Source organism: Balaenoptera physalus, assembly GCF_965194825.1.
Source record: "Balaenoptera physalus genome assembly, chromosome: 10".
Classification (NCBI taxonomy): Eukaryota; Metazoa; Chordata; class Mammalia; order Artiodactyla; family Balaenopteridae; genus Balaenoptera; species Balaenoptera physalus.
Genome location: NC_138889.1, coordinates 30,888,247 through 30,906,463, shown reverse-complemented (window position 1 = coordinate 30,906,463; position 18,217 = coordinate 30,888,247).

Genomic DNA, 18,217 nt, shown 5'->3' with positions numbered 1-18,217 from the left:
GCTTTTATGGTGGAGATTTCCTTGCATGTGGCTAGTGTCCCACATCAAGCCACTGTGCATCAGGTTTTTTCTGTTTTGCTGTCTGGAGAGTTTCACCAAAGTACTGAGGGTTGCTCAGCTGTGAGCATGCACACCCAGAAATTTAGGTGTAAGTAAAGGCATGCCCCCTGCAAACTTCAACTTATGGAGAGCAATAGTCAGTTGATAAATATCTCCAATTTCCCATGTTCTCAGAAGGTAGATTCTACAGGATCCCAGAGGATCCCCAAGGAATATTGAAATCTGGTTGCTCAGGATAGTTATGAATTCATTAATACAACTTTTTCACGTGATTTTCTCCCTTTCATCTCCCTTTCCACTCTGCTTCTAGGGGCATCCAAATTGAGAAAATATCTTTATCACCATCACCATCATCATCATTATCATCACCCTTGTTGTTGTTAACATCGTCTTAACTGAGCACTTTCTGTGTGGAAAGCACCATGCTTAATTTCCTACATATTCATCTATTGTAATTCTTACTACACGGATATTGGTAGTATTATCTCTCCTCTTGGATAAAAATCTGTAGCTAAGGTTAATTACACATATAATCACACATCTTATAACAAGTTAGATTTGAATGCATATCTAAATTATTTTAACTTCCTGAAACCAGTCTAAACAGAGTACTAGGTTGATTTATTTTCAATAGCCTGTGCATCAATCTTTTTACCTTAGCTTTTAAAGTCTGAAACTATGTTCCTGATGTGTCTTACCAGACTTATTCCCCACTGTTCTCCATGATATGTATTCACTAACTTTAAGCAAAGCAAGCCACTAAATAATCCTTCAAGTATTTGTCTTGTCAGCTTGGTCAGACTACAAGCTTTCTGTTTTTTGAGTTTTGTTTTGTTTTTGTCTGAGGGAGGTCTACATATCCCTCAGTTATTCTTTCACTACTCCATGAAGAGATCATTAAATGACAGGTAAAGTACATGTGGCAGGAATGTATAGACTTATTTTCCATGGATAAGTGGAACTGGAGATAACACAGAGAGGAATACATAAAACAATATGGAAAAATCACTGTAAAGATTAAGACGTATTTCAGCTGTCTAAATTTCTTCACTTAGGCCTGCATATTGCATGGCCACCTACTCTTTCCATTTTTTGATTTATTGAAGTCTGGGAATTGGTGACCTCAACTCATAAAAACTGTCTAGAAAACTATGTCCTTGAGATTGAAGGGTAGAAAGCAAGAAAAATCTTCCTCTCATGGGCTTTGTTAGTGGAATCATCTGGGTCCAGTAAAGAAGTAATCCCAGGTATTCTAGTGATTTCTTCACCCATGCATGTTCTTTCAAAGAGCGAATTGCATTTATTGCTAGTAGTCACTGAAAAAAAACAAGAAAATGTCATTCTAACATATTTTTTAATCTTATAGCCTCCTTTCCTCTCCATCATTATACCCCACCTCTCCCTCTCTCTCTCTCACACACACACGCACAAAACACACACTTATTCATTTGCAGCACACTGCCCCCACCTTCCCACAAATAATGAAATCTATATTTTGCTTCTTCTTAAAAAAAAAAAAATTTAGTCCAAAAGGCTTTGAAAACAGATTTAAAAAGAAACCTCTTTTTTTCAGCAATAAAATATTGTATTAAACATTCGTCTCCAAGTTGCTCAGTCACTTAATAGCAAGATAAAAGCAGTAAGAATGTAAGGTCCCAAGAGGCACTGAACACATTTTTTGACTTTTACCAGGCTGTTAAGTACCATTGAGTCAAGTGAAAAACACTGGATGACAACAAGAAATTTGAAATTCTATGTCCCTTGTGCTAGCACTCACTCAACAGTAGGCCTAGATGATGATCTTCAGTTTGTCCTTAAAATTAGGAACAGTTCCAGTTGTCCCATAATTGTAAGACAGTAATGCAGCAATATTGGAATATTCACTAGACCCCTAATAGTTAAAGTCTGTGCTTATTCCAGAAATACTAGAATTACCTGTAGATCATAAGAAATGCAGAATCTCAGTCCTATGCAGACTTGCTGAATTTGAGTTTGCATTGTAATAAGATCACCAGGTAACCACCTTAAATGTATTTAAGTTTGGAATGCATTTAAGTTTGGAAACACTGCTCTAAATGTTTCTTCCCACTGAAACTCTCTGAGCTACTACAAGATATAAACACAAAAAAAGTTACCAGAAGCAATCCAAGGTTCTTAGCAGGCAGCAAAAAATTTAAACTGAAATCATATCTTGAAAAGATTTCAAAGCCACTGAATTTGGGTTCAGTTGAAGTACAGCTTACTCATTAAAGAAAATTAATAGTAAATGAATCTTAAATGAACAAATTCTTTGCTTTACTCTCAAAGTAAGTTCACTTACCTACTTTCTCATTGACAATCAAGTGTATTTCCCATTAACGAACTCAAAAAACAAAGAGTTAATTATTTTTAGAATTTATTGGGATACAAGAAGAAATAAAAAACGTGGAGGACTGGCAAATTTTCTTTTAGTCCAGAAGGCTAGACTGTCTGACATTTTCTACAGGAAAAAGAAAAAAGAGAGAAGAACAGTTTGGCAAATGCTACCTTAAGCCATTTCCTGAAATAATAGTAGCCTTATCATGTCTACTCTTAGTCTCCAATCACCAAGTGTGTCTTTATTTGATCAAGAATGATAAGAAACTGCAAAGAGACATTGGTAGTGGTGTGCAGCAACATTACTCTCAAATGACTAGGAATGGTCAAAAAATTTGATGTAAGTGATAATGAATGTTCTGCTAGACTGATAATTTATGTGACTGAGTGACTGATGACAGGTACTAAGAGTCAAATATTAGGTGGCTTATTAATTGTGATACTGAGTTAATTTCATAACAAATTTTAAGAGTGTTGGTAATTCAAAGTGTGCTAAAATGTATGTAAGTTTCTTAGATGTAATGGCTACTATTGATATGAATAAATGAATAATTGACTGAACTTAACATACATATTCAAAAAATGATTTTGACTGCAAAGAGGTTTGGCTTAGCATAAGAAGTTGAAGAGGTGTTTGAATAGTAATTTAGTGATGAGGTAGTATTTTAATTACCTGTGTTCTGCACTGGGAGAACATCCTTGAATAGGGAAACAATCAGACCAGTGTCAAAATTAGATATATCCTGGGATACTTCACTATGATTTTAGATCAGAGTCACTTAAAGCTACTTGTGCACTCAGTTAATCACAGACTTGGTTTCTCTATGGTTGACCAACTCTGTTAAATCAGAGTCTGCTCATTCTCATTGATAGACAATAATGTGTGTGGGTTTGTCACATGGCTATGTATGACTAAATAACTATTTGAATATAATGCCCTTTTCATTACAAAATTATCCTTGCTTTATTTTTTTAAACAGATGTCAGGAGAACACACACAGGCAAAAAGCAGAATTTAAATGCTATGACCGCCATACCACTGGTGGTCCATTAGGAACCAATTTGCCATGAATTGCATCTTGTACTCTGGTTATTTATGTAAGTAAGTTGCTAACTGCAGCTATTGAGACCAGAAAGACTTTATGACATCTCTAGAAATCAGTTAAGAAGTCATAATACTCCAGGCAAGTGCAAAGTTAAGAAGATCTATTGTACATTGAAATGGGTAAGAATTTCAAGGAAATGTCACATACCCCAAGCTGAGACATCTCAGTGCGATAGGAAGAAAATTCACAGCTCACAGATTAGATTCTCTCCCAGATGTGAAAGAGAAGAGTGGAACGTATATCTAACATTATGGCTTTCAGGGGCACTCCCAAGGGACTGTTTTCTGCCTTATTTGAGTCGGAGAACTGACAGGGAAACAGCATACTTTGGATGCTTGAGGGTCTTTGAGAATAAAGGAAAGCTCAACACCAAAGAACCTGCAGTACTGCAGACAGACACCAAAGGGAGGAGGAGATTATGACCTCGAAAAAGAAACATGTAGTCTCCTCTAACTGGGAAATTATATACATAAGCCCAAAGAAAACACAACCCCAGAAGAGGTAGTGAGGCCCCTAGAATTTCTAGTGAGGCTTATTGGTGAATGTCTTCTCTTATCCAAACCCAACCCAGAAAAAGTGAGAGAAACGATTGTTTTTTCAAATGCCCAAATCCCGAGGGAAAGAAAATGATGCGTACAAAGAAACAAGGAAAAGTGGTCCAATCAAAGGAACAAAATAAATCTCTATAAACTGACGCTAGAAAAAAGGAAATCTATAAATTACCTGATAAAGAATTCAAAATAACTGTCTTAAAGAAGCTCAAACACAGATTGAAAACTAAATAAAATCAGGAAAATGATGTATGAATATAATGAGAATATCAACAGATAGAAACTACTAAAAAAAACCAAACAAATTCTGAAGCTAAAGAATACAATAACTGAATAAAGGAATTCACTCAAGGGGTTTAACGGTAGACTTGAAAGAGAAGAAAGAATCAGCAAACTCAAAGATAAGTTATTTGAAATTCTCGAGTCACAGGAGCACAAAGTAAAAAAAAAAAAAAAAAAAGAAAAATGAAGAAAGCCTAAGGTACTTATGAAAAATCATCAAGTAGACCAATATACACATTATGGGAGTACCAGAAATGAGAGGCAAAGGAGCAGATAGTCTATTTGAAGAAATGTGGCTGAAAATTTCCATATCTGAAGAAGGAAATGGACATCCAAATTCAAAAATTTCAATGGATTCTAACTAGGATGTGTCCAAAGAGACCCACACCAAAACACATTATAAGCAGATGGTCAAAAGTCAAAAACAAGTAGAAGATCTTGAAAGCAGCAAGATAAAATTGACTCATCATGTACCAGGGAGCTCCCATAAAATTATCAGTGGATTTCTCATCACAAACCTTACAGGCAAGAAGGTAGTAGAATGACATATTTAAAGTGCTGAAAGAAAAATAATTGTCAGACAAAAATGTCTTTCAAAAATGAGGGAAAAATAAAAACTTTCTCAGATAAACCAAAGATGAAGGAGCTCACCATTACTAGACCTGCTTTACAAGAAATGCTAAAGGATGACCTGGGAGACTGGTGTCATGATTTTTCTGTTAGCCTCCTGAAAATCAGAGGTCATTCTGCTCTGACACACCCCAATTTATTGAACTCTGAAAGAGCTTGACAGACTGTTTCCTTTGGGAACAAGAGTGCTGATACCCATCCTGTGCCCAATTTAATTCTCGGGTGATTCATAGGTTCAAATTCAGATAAGATTAGCATCATAATAGTGGGAGGTCAGTAGAGTCCCAGATTCTTCCTGGCCTTTACCTTTTATCTCAAAAATGCTGTGAAAGGCTCTCTGAGCTCCTTCCTTTCTTCCTCCTATTCCCACTTTCACTTCAAGGTTGTTCACATAAATCTTCACCAAGCCTAATGAGGAATGTAGCCCTTTTTGAAATTATTTCTTCCCCATGACTTCTCCTCTTAAACTGAGAAAGACTCACTAGCCATGGCTCCTTCCATTCACCTTTGTTGTGCAGTTGAATGGGAAGCAAGGTGGCCCTATTCTTTTAGGTAGGGCGTGTGCACAGATTGAGAAATAATGATTACACCTTCCTGTATATATGCTTATAATTATGATTTCCTAAGAAGTTTTTAATTATTGTCATTTCCCAAGACATTTTTGGGTCACTGAACCTTGGATTGTAGCAGGCACTGTGCCCATAAGACATTTGCTTCACCATTCCTTGGGAAGTGAGAAGTAAAAATATAGAACAAATGAGAAAGCACATACAGTTAAATGCATGCAATTAAAAATCTTCAGTTCACTGAGGTTTAACTAGAAGGTAAAACCAGAATATAAGGAAGTTTTGCCACCTAAATCAGGTACTAAGGCTTCTTTTTCTAAATTGTGGCTAAAATACACATAACATAAAATTTACCATCTTAACCAATTTTGTGTCCAGTTCAGGGGCATTAAGTACATACATTCACATTGTTGTGCAACTATCATCACCATACATCTCCAGAACTCTTTTCATATTAGAAAACTGAAACTGCACCCATCATACAATAACTCTTCCTTTTCTTTTTCTACCAGCACCTGGCAACCACCATCCTACTTTCTGTTTATATGAATTTGACTACTTTAGCTAGTTCATATATGTGGAATCATACTGTATTTTTCCTTTTATGACTGACATTTCACTCATCATAACATCCTCAGGGTTTATCCATGTTGTAGCATGTGTCAGAATTTCCTTCCTTTTAAAGCTGAATGATATTACATTATTATTACAATATATATGTATGTAATAATATTACAATATTTTTTCAATATATATACATATGTAATAATACAAATATATATATACACACACAATTCGCTTATTCATTTATCCATCAATGGGTACTTGAACTGCTTCTACCTTTTGGCTATTGTGAATAATCCTGCCATAAACATGGGTGTACAAATATCTGTTCAAGACTCTGCTTTCATTCTTGTGGATATATATACCCAGAAGTGGATTTGCCAGATCGCAGTATAATTCTTTTTAAATTTTTTGAGGAACAGTTACATTGTTTTCCAAAGTGGCTACACCATTTTACTTTCCCACCAACAGTGCATGATGGTTCCAAGTTCTCCACATTCTTGCCAATACTGTTATTTTCTGGCTTTTTGTTTGTTTTGATAGTACACACCCTAATGTGTGTGAGGTCGAGTGAGACTTCTTGACCTCTTTCCATAATGCTTCATCCAAGCTCTGGGAAGTCTCCAGCCACAGGAATGCTGTGTGTCCCTGTGAAGCCGTTTTGGTTATAGAAATGATAGTGTTTTCTTATCCAAGGCTCTTCCTCTTAAGTTGGCTCCATTTTAAGGGACAATGTCTGGCAGAGACTGAGGAAGCAGATTCTGAAGAAGCCAGAATGGTTGAATTAACATTTTAATTGCTGACCTCATGTAAAAACTTAACTATGCCTTGGTTTCCCCATCTGTCAAACAGGTTTCATGATAATTCCTATATTGTAGTGTTATTGCATATAAGTATTTAACAAGCCATTAAAATATCAGTGGTACCTAGCTTAGGGGAAGTGCTCAAAAAATACTATTATGTGTATTCATGTAACAACCCCATTCCTCTTATTAATTCATTCAACATAAGTATTCAACATGAACATATATTGAGAATTAATTCTGTGTGCTAGATACTATTATAGATGCTAATGATACATTAAAGCAATATTTAAATTGACAAAAATTCTGCCCTAACAGAATGTACGTTACAATGGGAGAGACAGAAATACTTATTAATTGCATACAAAATACTTTGTGTTAAGAGTAATACACATAAGGAGAAGAAAATAAATAGGGGGAGCCAAAAATCTTTGGGAGTATTGAATTATATATTGAGGTGCCAAAAAAGGCTGCAACAAGAAAGTCACTGACCTTTATAGCACATGTAATTAGGTATCCCATAAATAAATTCCATGTGGCCAGCTGCTTTACCTTATTTGTTGAAAACTGGAGTAAAATCTAGACACTAATACAGATGTTAGTCCTTAATACTTGGTAAATGTTTTAGCAATTAAAAATAAAGAAAACAAAATTTGGGAGTTCCCTGGTGGTTCAGTGGTTAAGACTTCTCCTTCCAATGCAGGGGTGCAGGTTCGATCCCTGGTTGGGGAGCTAAGATCTCACATGTCTTGCAGCCAAAGAAACCCATAAAACAGAAGCAATATTGTAACAAATTCAATAAAGACTTTAAAAATGGTCCACATCAAAAAAAAAAAAAAAAAGGAAAAAAGTTCTTAGAAGGTTTGAGGAATCACATTTTTCACTAGCGCTTATACGTGTGCCATGATTTAATATATACATAGAATCTGGGCCAGATGCCACAATTTAAGTACCAGTGGACCAAGGAATACACCAAATGAATGAGGCAGGTTGGAGTCAGGAGATCTGTGCCCACCTGGTGAGGTTCCTCAGACCTAGTTGACTTTGCCTAGGAGAATGAAGATCAAGTTTAACTTACATATGTGTATTCTGTACCTTTAATTTAAAAAAAATTTTTTTCAACTGGTATACTATTGCTTTAAAATACTGTGCAGATTAAACAGAGCCTGTCTTTGGTTCACATTTAACCTGCAGGCCACCTATTTGTCTTCTGTGCTCTTGGCAAAGAATTGCATTTATTTTCTTGGAAATAGGATCCTCTGTTTTAGCAATGTGTAGTAGAAATTTGGGGACTTTTTAACCTATGGCTTTCTTAAAGTATTATTCTTCTTTCCCTTCCCACTTTCCCAGCCAAGCTTGTAGGAGGCACTGTGTCCTTTCGCCATAGGGAATATTTGTGGCAAGGCAGAAATTAGAAATGACCAGAAAGACACTGGGATCTAGAGAAAGAAAAGAGACAAGACACAAAAAGAGTGGCAATGTCACTGTGGAAAACACAGAGAGAAAAATTTCATCCTCATAAAAATAGAGTTTCCTTCTCATGGACTGGGAGAAGAGGTAGAAGTGTTTGATTTTCCCATCCATCCAGGACAACACACCACTCTGTGGCAGCACCCTGAGGTGGTATCCTGACCACAGCCAATGGCCAAATCATAGAACAAATACGTAGGTACCAGGATTCCCAAACTCAGCCCTTGTTTTCAGTTTTCTGGGATCCCAGCAGAGAGCTACTAGATATGAGAGTCCATTACTGGCTTTAAAAATGAAAATGTCATTTATTACAATGTTTGAATGGAAAAATAGGATTTTCTTTTCTCATCTTTCTGGACACCACTCAAGCATATGTACATCTAACAAGACTCCAAGAAGAAGACGGGCCTCCTATAATGACTAACATTGGAAATTATCCACCACCCTATTTGGATAAGGATTTGGATTCAGAAGAGAATTTGGATTCAGATATAATGATAATAAAATAAATGAATGAGGGACTAAATGATAAGTAGTGTTTTAAATGACAAGTAATGACTTGAAAATTTAAATCCAGGCCCACTCCAGATTTCTATACTTTGATTTGCTGCTGACAATTCAGATTTGTGATGATAATAATAGTGTGGATGTAGAGGATAGATGTGACTTAGGAGGCAAAAAGTCCCTAGATGAGATATCTACCTGTGTTATTTATAGCTCTTTGGGAGACCCAAGTTTTTATCTACTGTTCCTCTGTCTATTCTTAGGTATAGACAACCTAGAGTAGATCTAGTGAATACATCTTAGCAGGAACACTAATCAGTTATAAGATTTCATTCTTTTTCCAGAAACTCTAACCTCTCCCAAATTTGGATGAAATCATCCTTGATTCAAGTATACTGTATAGTTGTGTGATGTTGAATGAGCTAGTTAACCTAAGCTTCAGTTGCCTAATATGTACAATTATCTTAACTGTATCATTTCTATTATCTAGATTTGTTTTGGCAATTTAGTATAATAGGTATAACATCATTGGCTGGTCACAAATGAAAGTGATTGCTGTCATATTAGCAATAGTCTTGAAGGAGAGTATCCTGGTAGCTTACATTTCTTTGTAAAGTACTTATCAATCTTGATATCCCTTATTTAATTCTCTTTTTAAAATTCCCCTTTTAAGACAAAATGTATCTCTGTTTAAGGAAGAATAATACTAAGTATCAATGGTTCAGAGATTTGCCCAGTGCAAGGGACCCTCTCACTCAATACTGGGCTCTGTGTGGCTTGCTGCTTGCTCCTCATCCTAGCACTGTGGTAAGAAATATGGAGAACATCAGCTGTTGAGATAAGATTCAGACCCCACTCTTTTTTGTTTGTTATATACCTTGCTTTATTTTCATTTTACCGTACATGATGGTGGGTATTTCCATGGTTAATTTCATGTTATAATGAAAGTTTTTGTCCTGTCCACTTGCCTTTGGAACTTTATTTCTTCTTGCTTTCAAAGGAATTTTAGTTACAAATATTCACACCTTTTTATATGTCATACATGTTGATTATTTTCTAATGGTATCCAGCTTCTGCACCCACTGCTCAGCAATCCAAAGCAGGAATGCACAGTCAGATCACAAAACCCTGATATGTGGAGGACAAGGCTATTACTGCCCATTCTGGATCCAAGAAGTGGCACCATAAATGCCTACCATGGGACTTGGGAAAGGGGTTAACCAATACTGCGCTCAAAGTTGAAATGGACTGAAATTAGCTGAAATTTACCAGCAAGGTGTTCCCTGGAAGCTGCAAGTGTTCAAATAAACTCCAGAGTTCCAAAATAGTAACTTCAGAATGTTTCTGTCAGGAGGAGAGAGATGGATTCTGGCCACTTCCTACTTCACTACCACCCTGATATCACTCACTTGGACTGGTTATTTTTTACTTGCCATCCCAAGATCCATTCTCTGCCCTTATATTCCCTGTTTTGTGACTATGGATCATACCCATCGGACTACTATTGTCAACAAATTTGAATTGTGTTTGGCCAATAGGATGCACTACCTGGGGAATGAAGGAAACTGGAGAGTAGTAGAAGACAGAAGTTAAGATAGTCTACATTTCCACATACCTACATGCCCAAGTGTTAGCACAATTCTGTCAGTGGCTGTGTCCTCTATGACTACGGTGCCTTCTGGATGAACCTCTTCCTCAGCTGTTACCACATCACCACAGTCTGGAACAAAGTGTGTGTGTGTGTGTGTGTGTATAATTTCTAAGAAAAGTGAGAAGTTTTTGGTTTAATAATAATCAAATAACTACAATAATAATGACAATATTATGGCTGAAACACATACACACACGGGCACACAAATATGTATGTGTCTATATGCGTGTACATATATTTGTATATGTATGTATATACACTGCTCAAAGGAGGTATAGACAATTATAGATACCAGGTTTAAAGTTTTAAAGCTTAAGAAGGCAAGCTCCAGGAAAGTAAATGAATGACCTCAAATTACAAAACTATTTAGTCATTAGAGTTATATGGGCATGTAGGTTTATATGTACTGCACAGGGGAGGGACTCTTACCCTTGCTGTGAGATTCTTTTCCACATGCACATTGTAGCCTACAAACTCAAGCAGCCCTTTCACCTAAGTGATGTCACGATTGGACCCATTGTGCCTAGAGAGGTGGATAAACTCTGGGTTACAGATGATGAGGACTAGTCCTCCTTCTCTCATATTGGATAAGTCTGCAGAATAAAGGCAAGTTAGATGCATTGTGTTTCTTCTTACATATCCACATCATAGTCAGAGTTACACTCTAAAAGATATGATAGCTACTTGTTTGTCTGCTAGCTTTTCCCAGAACTGTTTCTTCATTCTTCCCTACTAATGGATAGTAGACGGAGTTTCTGAAATGAAACAGAGGCAATGGGGAAAAAATTCTAACTCAGGGTATGACAAAAAGAGCAAAATGTCAGAGTGGTAAGCAAGAACAGACATGAGTTTTTTACTCAATGATTTTGTACAGTTTGCTAGAATATTTTCTCTCCTTGTTTCCCTCCTCTCTTCCATTTAGTCAAAGCTTATCTAATATTCAATATTCATCTCAAATTTTTTGAACATTGAAGATATTCTCCACCTATATCAATCTACACTAAGTTCCATGACACTTATAGGGACATTATTTTTAATACCTATATATTAAAATATACATATTTTAGCATCTATATATAATGTATTGCATCAGGATTATTTCATTATTGCATAAATAATATATATTTTTTTTTGGAGTAAAATTGCTTTACAATGTTGTGTTAGTTTCTGCTGTACAATGAAGTGAGCCAGCTATATGTATACCTATATCCCCTCCCTCTTGGACCGCCTTCTCCCCCCATCCCACCCATCTAGGTCATCACAGAGCACCGAGCTGAGCTCCCTGTGCTATACAGCAAGTTCCCACTAGCTATCTATTTTACACATGGTAGTGTATTTATGTCAAACCTAATCTCCCAATTCATCCCACCCTCCCCCTCTATGTCCACATGTCCGTTCTCTGTCTACATCTCTATTCCTGCCTTACAAATAAGTTCATCTGTACCATTTCCCTAGATTCCACACATATGCATGAAAATATCTACCTGTAATTGTATTTTAACTCCTATAGTGCCTTAAGACAGAATTAGAAAATATAACTTTCAGAACCTCTGCATATTTCGTATCTAGGGAAACTTCCACTTCATTTTACCCTCCATTTTATTCATTGATCAACTTATCCTTCCAGCCTCTTTTTTGTGTAGTTCCAGGAATTTTTCATGAGAACAAAATCTTAAGTTTTCCTATGAGTTTTCTGCATTCTGACTCTGGTCTTCTAGCAAGAATTTCTGCAAAAGTTTTAAAAGACATGGCATAGAGTTGTGATATCTAGTATATTGACTCTCTCGTTGGTCCCAATACCCTATATTACCCTAGAAATCATCACAGAGAAGGGGACTTATTCTCTTGAAAGAAAGAAGAAAACTTTGTAAGAAAATAGCTTTTAAGAGTTATAGTTTTGTCCAACATCTTGTTAACAGAGATGAATTGTCAGGCAAGAGACAGCTCCTTTGTCAGGAAAGTTATCTGATTTTGAGATCCACACACAAGATTCAGAAATGCATGCATGTGACTCTTTGGTGAAGACTAGAAGGAAATGTGTCTAATAATAATAATCTATTGATCTACCTCAATTCTTGGAATTCACTAAGAATCTCCTTTAAGTCTAGTCTCTGATTCATATGGATTGTCTGGCTTGTCCCTGGGAATAATAGGGGAAGTGACTTTTGTTTTGCATAGGTCCCTCCCTCTCTTCTCCCAGATTAAAAAAAGATCTGGGTTCTTGCTTCAATTGAACAATGGAGGAAATGTTTTGTTTGTTTTGTTGCTGTTGTTTTCCTTTCCTTGCTCAATGGTGGAATAGGTGAGTGACAGGACAACATGAGGCCTGCTGTGGTGTTGGTGGCAGGATTAGGTAGAGGAAATGTCCTTGCTGAAGATCCAGAGCTCAGAACAAAGGTCATTCTCCTGGAGCAAGTGTGTTGGTGATGGTCAGGAATCCAGGTTCCAGCTGGAGAATATTGATAATCATTTCTTCCCTGACTAGTCTTTAGCTTACTTTTGGGAGACATGGCACCCAAAAGCTCCAAATGAGCTTCCAAAGAAGGGAACAGAACTGGACAGAACAGGTCTTTTGGCTTCACTTACTATAATCCTAGAATAGAGTAATAAAACAATGAGATTAATGGTGTACTTGATGCTGAGTCACAAATAACAGGATTCCCATAGACATCTATTTTATCAGTTTAGCGTCATTTGATAGAAAGCCCTGCTTGTTCAATAATCACTATAGCTTAATAGTCATAAGGATGAACTTTGGAAGCAGCCTTGAATATTCTTTCTACCATCTATTAGCCAAGTCAACTTAGATTTCTTAATGTCTCTGTTCTTCAGTTTCCTCAGTTGAAAAGGGAGGACAAAAATAGAACCTTCCTCATTAGATTTTTGTGAGCATTCAGTGAGTTAATATTGCTACATGAGAAATGCTTAGAGCAGTGCCTGCATATATTAAGCTTTATTTTAGTGTTAACATCATCATTATTATCTAGCTACTACAAATATAATGTGGACTCAGAAAACAATGGAATCATAATTAGATAATATATACACATGTGTAGTTCATATTGAATCACAAGGAAGCAATGTTCCCTACCTGACATTGCTCCTGCAGATTGAGGTGAGTTAGTTAATCTAGAGTTCAGTACTATCTTTGATTCCAGGGACTGTGAAACTGTCCTGCTGCTTTATCATAGGCTCCCTTTTTACTTTTTATCTCATTGTGATTTCATCCATTCCCATGATGTTAAACTGAGAGCTCCCAGTTATATGTCTCCAATTCCTCTGATGTCTAGATTTATGTAATCCACCATCTTTTTAACATTTGCTCTTGGATACATAATAGGCATCTTAAATTTAATGCATAAAAACTTTTGATATCTTCAATAATACTAGCTGATTTTCTCTCATGTTTCTGCTTCTTAATAAATAACACTATTCTCCATTCATTTGCCCAAGTTGAACACCTAGAGATCTTCTTTGACTCCACTATTTCCCTCATCCTCTACCAATTCCATCCTCCTCCAGTATACATTTTATTAGCATATCCTGTTAACTCTACCACCAAAATGCATCCTATTTATCAGTTCTTACCTTCTCACTGCTACCCTCCTATTCCCATAACACAGTCTCCCATACAGATCATTGAAACAGCCTGAAAACTTAACCTCTCTATATCTATTCTTATCCTACTATTTTCCACTGTCCCAATAGTGACCAGAAAAGCCTTCTGCCTTCAGTTCAATGTCTTTCAGAACAAAGATCCTACAAAAATACCAGTGTAAATATCCTCGAGTAAAACTTAGATCATAAGGCTTCCCTGGTGGCGCAGTGGTTGAGAATCTGCCTGCCAATGCAGGGGACACGGGTTCGAGCCCTGGTCTGAGAAGATCCCACATGCCGCGGAGCAACTGGGCCCGTGAGCCACAACTACTGAGCCTGCGCATCTGGAGCCTGTGCTCCGCAACAAGAGAGGCCACGATAGTGAGAAGCCCATGCACCGCGATGAAGAGTGGCCCCCGCTTGCCACAACTAGAGAAAGCCCTCGCTCAGAAACGAAGACCCAACACAGCCATAAATAAATAAATTAAAAAAAAAAAGCCTGCTGCTAAATTTAAAAAAAAACAAAAAAATTAGATCATAATCATAGACATCCATCAGACAATTTCACAGTCCCTTCTCTAAGGAGAAACAGGGTGTCAGAGATTTCTCTGTCTTCACAATTAAATTTATCTTCTGAGCAATTATATTGGCACTGAATGAAACATTCCAGTGGCTTTTCTTCCTACTTAAAATAATATCCTTGTGACTCTAACATGCTATTTGAAGACCTATATGATCAAGTCCCTGGCTAAACTTTGACTTTATTTCATTCTTGCCTAGCAACATATATAATTTTTCTGTGTGTTTCTCAAACACCCCATGCCTGTTACTGCCTTGACACCTTTGTACTTATTGTCCTCTACATTTATGGTTTCATTTCCCTAGACCTTTGTAAGACTGGATTTTATTACTTATATCATTTGAATGACCTAACTGACTACTAATCCAGGTAGCCTTTCAGTCATTTTCCATCCTAACCTATCCCCTTATCATATTTTGTTTTTCTTTATAACTATTTTCAACATCTGAAATGTTTTTTTTTAACTTCTAATGGCCACTCCCTCCTCACACCAGTCTAAAATCCATATGAGTCTTATTTTTAAGTTACGTATGCCCAAGATGAAAAATACTGTTTGTTAGTAGTTACTAAAAGTTTTTTTGAGAAAAATGAACCTGCACCAGGTTAAGAGCTGTGGGCTTTGGCCTCAGGAAAGTGGGAAGGCCATGTGTTTTAAGTTATGGAAAGACATTCTATTGAGTTCCTTATTTTGTACCTGTTAAGCTGACTATTGACATTAATATTTAGTATCTTTCATGAAGGAAAATCATTTGGGTATCTCACAGTGAAGACTATGAAAAACATTTCTAAGATTTCTAATTGTAAAAAAAAAGAATGTAGGGAAGAGAATAACAATTTGTTTATGCAGAAGGGGTGGCATGTTTGTCCTATCATTTTTGAAAAACATGAGTTGTATATTTTGGTGGGGGGTGGGAATGTTGCTAAAGACATGGCTTAAAAACATATCTAAATCAACTAAGTAGAGAGGAGGGGAGGAAGAAAGTTCTTCTACTTTCAAGAGCTTTCATGGACAACAAGGGCCTACTGTCAATGAACAAAGTAAAGTTCTTTGTCTTTTATTTACTTAGAGAGATTAGAATAAACTCTTCCAAATTATTTCTGTAGGACTGAATTATTATTCTCTAATATCCTCTTCAAACAGAGAGTAAGATATTGTCTAAACATGAAACAGAGACCTGGAAGGTTTTTCAAGGACAAAGCAAAGGAGAACAGAGAAAGCAGGCCAGCATGGTCTGTGGCACATGAATGGGCACCTGAGGGTGAGTAAATATGAGGGTAAAAGCTCATGAGTCACTTATTAACTGGCAAGTGAATAAGAAAGCAGATATTAGGTACAGAGATACAAGGGTAAGTTGAGACATCCCTTGAACAGAATTGAGGAATCTTACCTGAAGAAAATCCCAACTTGTAAGCAAGGGTAGAATTTTTCTTGCAGATTTGGCAATAAATATTTATCTAGCATAAGACACTTTGAGAATCACAAAGTCACTCAAGTCATGAGTCTCGGCTACAGTGTAACATTACGCTTTTTCCCTATTTTGATCTCATCTTGGTTCAGCACCTTTTTACTTAGTACATCATCCAAGTTATTGTGTTCTCATATACAGAGTCAACAAATATTTTTATTTACTCTGTTAGTCTCTTATCTGTTGGAAGCACAGAAATGTTGAGACTTATAGCCATCTTAAGAAATAACACTCTGTGACCTCAATAACTGAGATTCTCTTTCTTCTATATTCCTTCTTTAATGGCTAGGAGTCCCAGAGAATGGCTTATTTACCGTATCCAAGATCCCTTTCATTCTTTCTAAGCCCATGGATGCCCATGACCATAATTCTAACCCAGTTAAGTCAAAACAATTCTGTACTTATCCAAACCATTCTTCTTGTTCTGCTTTGGTAAGTTACCAGACAGGGCAGAAGGAGCTTCACCTGTGCTACTGCTTTGATGTATATGGGTATGAAAATCAGAATCACTAATGGTCACATTCATGTCATTTTTATTTATTTTATTTAAGGACAACAGCCCATGGTAATCCTGTCATGCAGATTCTGAACTTCAGTCATATATGAACATTTGAGCATTCAGGAAGACCCACCAAAGAACCTCAGAAAGTGAGGTCACGAAACTTTCTGGCATTTTCCCTCTGAAATGCCAGGAAAGTCCAGCTGAGTACCTGACTTCTCATAACCTGAAGAATATAGGTCAATGAAGAAGACTCCTTCCTTTCTCCTCTAGCTAAATATTGCTCACACAAACAAGAGAGTCCAGTAAAAAAAAAATTAACTTAGTCAATATCATCCCCCAAATATCTCTCCTAAAGACACAAATTGATAAAACAAAATAAAACCAAACGTTACCAGCCTTTGTGGCTCTCTTTTCTGTTTTTTTTTTTTTTTTTTGGCCATGCCATGAGCCATGTAAGATCTTAGTTCCCTGACAAGGGATGGAACCTGTACCCTCTGCAGTGGAAGAGCAGAGTCTTAACCACTGGACTGCCAGGGAAGTCCCATGTGGCTCTCTTCTTATGAGTCAGAAAAAAAGCAAAGAAAAAAAATTCTTAGAGCAATCAGGTTCTTCCTGTCCAGGCAGGGCACATTCACGCCTTGACACATAGCTATTGCATTGCACATGTGGGTGGCTATATATATATATACATATATATATATGTATATATATATATATATATATACACATATATACATATATATATGTGTGTGTGTGTATATATATATATATATATATATATATATATATATATATATATATATATATATATATAATTTTTAAATGAGACTCTGTTTTCATCTCTCAGGATTTCTTCTTATGAAAGAAGGAGGTAGAGTTCCATAGGCTGCCTTTCCATTTTTGTGATTCTTTCCTTTGCCATGCAGAAGCTTTTCAGTTTGATGTAGTCCTATGTTATTATTTTGCCTTTGTTGTTTGTGCTTTTGGTGTCATATTCAAAAAGTAATTTGCAATACCCATGTAGAGAACATTTCTCCCTATGTTTTCTCATAGGAGTTTTAGGTCTTACATTTAAGTCTATCCATTGTGAGTTAATTTTTGTGAGTGGTATAAGATAGGAAACCAATTTCATTCTTTTGTACATGAGTATACAGTTTTTCCAAAACAATTTATTGATGAGATTATCCTAATCTTATTGAGTATTCTTGACCCCCTTGTCAAATATTAGTTGACTGTATATGTATGGGTTTATTTCTGGGCTCTTGATTCTGTTACATTGGTCTATGTCTGTTTTTATGCCAATGCCATACAGTTTGGTTTGCTATAGATTTGTAATATAGTTTGAAATCAGAACGTGTGATCCCTACAGCTTGGTTTTTCTCAAGGTTGTTTTTGCTAGTTGGAGTCTCTTATGGTTCCATATGAATTAAAGGGGTTAATATCCAAAATATATGAGGAACTCATACAGCTCAATAGCAAAAACAAATTGTCTGATTAAGCAATGGCTAGAGGACCTAAATAGTTTTTCCA